The following is a 6,188-nucleotide window of genomic DNA, read 5'->3' on the forward strand; positions in this document are numbered from 1 at the left end:
AACGACCCATCATGCACAATAAAAGAAAATTATATATGTATGGTATTAAGAGTTAAACGCATAATTTAAAGATATCTTATTAAAAGTAATACAAAAAATAAATTTAAGTATAAAAATTATAAAAAATGCAATATATATTATGTGATATGACAGCATTCCATTTCATTCATAAAAATAATGCACAATGTTTACTATGGGTATATATTTTTTGAGCTCTATTCCTCTAATAAAAAGTAAAATTTTCACATCATTTTTATATTTACTGAAAAAATCTACATATAATATTCTATTAGTGTTAAGAAAAAAAAATAACGATTCCTTATATTATTAATGGTAACGAATCACTTTTGCAAATCAATAACGAGTAATGAAAACGAGTTATTTTTTAGGAAAAAGAATGGTAACGAGTTATTTTTATGAGATAACGTTGCCAACCCTGAATATAAAGTCAACTAAAACTGTCGACTTTAAGTCGACTTTCAACAGTTGACTATATGCCGATTGGGAAAAATCGACAAACAGTCATTCATGATGTGTGGGAAGTTAACTACACAATAATAATGTTTGTCCTTTGGAACGGGCTTAGTAAGAAAATCAGCGATCATTTTTTAAATGTTATAAGTTTAAAACTATTTGCCTTTAAATATTTGTTCGCGAACAAAATGGCAGTATATCTATATGTTTATTCCTAACACGATACAATAATTCATCGACAAGTCAATCGCGCTTTTATTGTCGTTATATATCTTGATTTCGTCAGATATTTCAGGTTGAACTCTTTGTGTAGACTCTTGAACCAGTGCCTCTTGCACTGCTGCATTTAACATATATTCAGTTTTGTTGATAGAGCTACCATAGGTTGTTTTTTAGTATTCTAAGAAATTAAATTACTAAACGCTTGGAAGGCAAAGCTAGTAATCAATCTTCGGTTTCCTCAATTGTTTCCCCAATTAGTCACAATATCCAGTGAGTTGTTGATAAGTTTCGACTTGGAAAATTAATTTCACATCACTAATTCCTTGCACATAACAAAAAATTCGCTTTACTGCATTCCAATATGACATCCCTGGATTATCTAGTCACTGTACGGACTACATGCATTAACTACATAATTTATGTGAAATCTGCGCTGCATGTAGAAGGCTACCAATGGCTTCCTGAAGAAATTCATATCTTTCATATCTTTCTTCTCCTCTTTAGGCCCAATTTGCTGTTCCTTTCTATCTTGACTAACATAGCATGCTTACTTTCAGAACGATTCAGTCTGTACATATTGTAGGGACACGTTTTGGTAGTACTACTGCGTCCCATTACGTAGTAAGGCAAGTACCACTGCGATGTGGTGGAACGAGCGTGATTCCCCGCGAGAGCTCGATTCGAGAAGATCGACAGGAGTCGTAAAGGAGACGAGCTATCGTTTTGTACTCTCTATATAGGAGAAAATATATTATTTTATGTCGAGTTATGTGATGTTATTATTCCCAAGAAACGATCATTACAATTTGGGGTCTCAGCCGGGATTGTGTCAGACAAACGTAAGAATTCTGAAGAATTGTGAATTGTTTGTGTGGTGACACCGGAAGTTTGGTATCAGCGTTGTATGACGCAGAACGACGATACTCGTGATTGAAGACATTCCAAATAGTAAAAGACGAAGGAAGACAAGGAAAAAAAGAAGAACAAAGGACAAAAGAAGAAGGATAAAGGAAAAAAAATAACAAAGAAGGAACAAGGAAAGATGAAAAGGATGAGAAGAAGAATCCAGAACATCGAGAATATACTAAGTCGGATACTTGAAGATGCGAAAGATGGCGCAAAAAGCTATGGCGCATACGACAAAGAGACATGACATGTACGTGAGAAGTAACGTTACGATAAGAAAATAATTCAGTTAGTGTCGAATATAATGGAGTGCTTAGGAGAAAACGATAGAATTAGGAAAAACATTGCAATGGCTTTCTGGTGAAAGTGATTCAGGCATTTCATAAACTAGTTTGGCGACCGAAAGAATCATAGTCATTTGAAAAGCTTCAGCGGATTCACATATCAAAACGAAGAAGACGATTATCGAGATAAGATTGCATTTATTCAGAAAACCTTCTCGGAACGCGATCTGATAGCGATCTGCAACATTTTTTATCTGGATTATGGAGGACTGAAAGAAAATATAGGCAAGCGAATCTGCAAGGATTTGACGAATTTTAGTATACTGTGTCAAAGAAATGATGACTCTGATGATGATGACAACGACGGCTCAGACGAATAGTGAGTGATGAAAGTGATTATCCACTCGCGATCAGCATCGATGGAAACACCGGCAGGTGTGATGAATGAAGCAGAAAATGCTTCTGTGCAAGACGTAATGAGTTACTCACGAGACAAGAGAGAGGAATAACGAGGCGCCATAATTTCGCATTAACATTTCGAGATGTGGAAGGCTCCATTAGAAATTTTGACGGCAGTGATGCCTGTCCGGTCGAACGATGGATAGCAGATTTTGAGGAGCGCTTTTCGGATGGAAGTACAGCAGTTAATATTCGCTAAACGATTTTTGACAGGACTTGCAAAATTCTATATTCAAAACGAAGGCGTGATGAAGAACTGGATAACCTTGAAAGTTATTAAAAGATAAATTTTCCATTAAAATAGACAATTGCATTAAATGTTGTCGAAGAGAATGATGAAGAAAGGTGAAAAACAGAATACTATTTAATAATGAAGGAATTAGCAGTGAAAGAAATGATCGAGAACGAGGCATTGATACGATATATCATCCAGCATTCAGAATGACGAATGAAATAAAGCAATTTTCTATGGGACCAAAAAAATGCGTAACTTTAAAGAGCGCCTGCGGGCATATGAAGAGATAAGGGAGGCGAATCAGATGTAAGTTGCTAAGAATATCCAAGGAAAGTCATCAGCGGCAAAAAAGACATCTCCAGCACAAGAGCTATTAAAGAAACTAGAAGGTCAAATCAAAACAGTATGGTGCTTCAATCGCGGTAATGTCGGGCATCTAAAGACTAAGTAAGTCAAAAAGTTAGGGCCAAAATGTTTTAAGTGCAATCAGTTCAGACATAGATCTTTCGAATGCGTCGCGAATGCGAGAAATAAGCAAACGAATAATGATAAAGATACCACGGCAGTAGTATTTCTATCTCGTTGAATGATAATATGTATAAAGAGACAGTAATCAGTGATTTCGGCCTTGATACAGGTTGCGTGACGTTTATTTGTGAAAGAATTTATTGTGAATTAAAGGAACCTACTGTAAGCACTCAGTTTTCTTTAGTCGGGTTTGATCAAGCTGAAGTTAAACCGTTGGGATATTTTTAGACTGCAATTAAAATAGATAATGAGAAATTTTCAGTTAAGATATATGTAGTTCCGAATTCTGTTATGACGTTAGATATTATTATTAAGCGCTACGTATTGCTTCAAGCCAATATTATTATTACTAAGGATGAGATGGAAATTTCAAAAGAAATATAATCGTATTTTTTGCTGACATAAGTATATGCGATGAAATCTCTTTGGGTATCGGTGAATAGATGAACGCGGCGGTAAAAAGTAAGATTAAACATATAGTGACGAATTACACTCTTGAAATATAAAACGATGAACGTTGAAATGAATTGTTTTAAAGACAGAGGAACCAATTTATCAGCGGCCATGGAGACTGCCTACTATAGAACGTGATATTGTCGAGAAGCAGGTGCGCGATTGATTGAAAGACGATATAGTTTTGATTGTCCGAATACGCCAGCCCAATAGTAATCGTAAAAAAAAGGATAGATCGTCACGCGTTTGTCGATTACCGTAAGCTGAATCAGGTAATAGTAAAGGATAGATATCTTCTACCTCTAATAGAAGACCAATTAGATAAGTTACAGGACGTGCAAATATTAATATCTTAGATTTGCGAAATGGTTTTTTCCATATATATGTAACGAGTGATTCTCAAGACCATAAGTCACTGCCCGAGTCGGTCAGCAGTCAGAATGACCGAAGTAGAGACGTGTCTCTGATGTGTAGTACATGTGTTCCACTGCGTAGTTGAAGGCGAGTGAAGACCACTGCGGCGTGGTGGAGCGAGCGTGATTCGACCCCGCGAGAGCGCGGTTCGAGGAGATCGACAAAAGTCGTGAAGGAGAGCTATCGTTCTGTACTCTCTGGAGAAAATATATTTTATGCGAGTTGTTGTGATGTCATTATTCCCAAGAAACGATCATTATAATATTTCCAACTGCAGCGATTGTAGTAATTATTTGGTTTTAACTGTCGAAAATCTTACATCCGTTTGAGTAAAAAATCACTTTATTTTCTCGTTTTACGATCTTATGGTACTTACAGATAGCAAGTTCGTAGCTAAACCTGGAATGTAAAGAACATCCTTAAGAGTGGAAATGGCCTGCATATTGAGACACTTGCACATCTCTTAATTGACTTTTAATTGGAATTTTCTTTTGTTTGCTATTGTAACTTCTTCATGTTTTAACTTTTTGGCATCCTGCATCCAATCACGAGACATAGTCATGTGCAGACGCAGAATCGATGTATCAGTCATTTTCACTTATTTCACCAAATAACAATATATTACACAACAGCGTAGACTAGATAAACTACCTTCTTCATTTGTGGTTTATTTCTTTTTCTTATAATTACTTTTTCTTATAATTACTTTCTTATAATTACTTTTTCTTATTCTTGCTGCGACAGTCCTTGACCAAAATATCCATATTATTGTATTCAAAACATCCGGAACCCTTCCGTTGTTGTGATGCAAATTTTACGACGACTGTTTAGTCATAAGCGCTGACTTTTTACTTTTAGAGACATCTTTAACATCCTGCAATAATTTTGTTTTAATAGAGTTCGCGGTAATCGGCATACCTGAATTTTTTAATCCTAAGATCATGAGTCTATAACTTTCCGGAAAACCCAACATTAGTGCCTCAATCCATTCACTGTCAATTTCTATATCAACGCCTTTAAGTGCAGTACTAATTATGCGATTAACATAATCTTCAACTAATTGGCTATCTTCTATTTTGTCGTACGAAGCAGCCTTATTCTTCTGTTAAGTTCTGAATCTTGAAACGTCTTCTCTAGATTTAACCATGTAGTTTTTGCGTCTCACCACGTCCAATATCCTCACCGTCTGCAGTTGCGTCCCCAAGGATGTGAAGTTTTCCCTTCCGACACGATGGAGGTTCCCTACGCGATGGATCCCTACGCGACCTACGAAGGTCACTGGAAAATCGTGTGACTCTTAGCTGAGAATTATCAGTAATGAGCAATGTAGTTTGAGAATAAAAATTGTTAAGTAAAAATTCTTTTCACCTTCCTATCCCTTTCACGCGAACTCTGCATGACGATAACCCTCGCTGTAGCGAAAGCAACGTCGATGCCTAGATACTTGTAGGATATTTTGACTCGTTTTTGACGAAGTCCCGAAAGGGTCACGAAGACTGCGTATCATACAAATATTTGAGTAGTATATTTTCTCATGTTAGGAGCCAAGGGAGCATTCTACCCCGCGCGCTTCTGCTCTACTTTCCACGATTAAATAGTTAGTAAACAATTTCGTCAGTCAGGACGTGACAACGTGGATAAGTAAAATTATTTTAAACATAATATTCAAATTCCAAAAATCTATAAAAACTCAATTTCTCGGAGAAATACTTTAATTTTGATCTCGGGCGATAAAAAACGAAAAACGGGTTAAGAGGCAAAAAACAAGATAAAAATTAGCAAAAAACAAGAAACAGGGAATAAAATACACATTGTAGAACAGGCTTAAATGAAAAGATAGAATGAGAAATACATTGCCGAACATTGTAAAAAATAATCTATAATCAAGCCTCATTATTGTTTTGATTTAGTATTTTCTATTTTAAACTCAATGTTGTGATTATTTATTTTTATAAGTGCGTATCTCTCGGATGTATAAATTTCAAAAAAATTCTTACTCGACCGTAAGAATGAATACATAATTCTCTTCGATTTGATTCACTATACCTACAAATGTTAAAAATTTACTTATGTTTTCAGTTTCACTAAAAGTAATTTTTAAAGATGTACCAATAGTACAAGTTTGAATAGTTTTGATAATTATTTAGTATAGGGACTTTCCGATGATCTAGACCTTGACATATGTAGTCAAGGTCATGACGAATAATTAGCAA

The 6,188-nt window shown here is 35.5% G+C and overlaps 1 pseudogene; it reads right to left on the reverse strand.

The window, feature by feature from the left end:
* The window catches only part of LOC108686822, a 13,909-nt pseudogene extending 9,474 nt beyond the window's left edge, over positions 1-4,435 (reverse strand).
* Positions 4,436-6,188: the final 1,753 nt, after the last annotated feature.

The sequence above is a fragment of the Atta colombica genome, unplaced genomic scaffold (assembly GCF_001594045.1).
Source record: "Atta colombica isolate Treedump-2 unplaced genomic scaffold, Acol1.0 scaffold191, whole genome shotgun sequence".
Taxonomy (NCBI): Eukaryota; Metazoa; Arthropoda; class Insecta; order Hymenoptera; family Formicidae; genus Atta; species Atta colombica.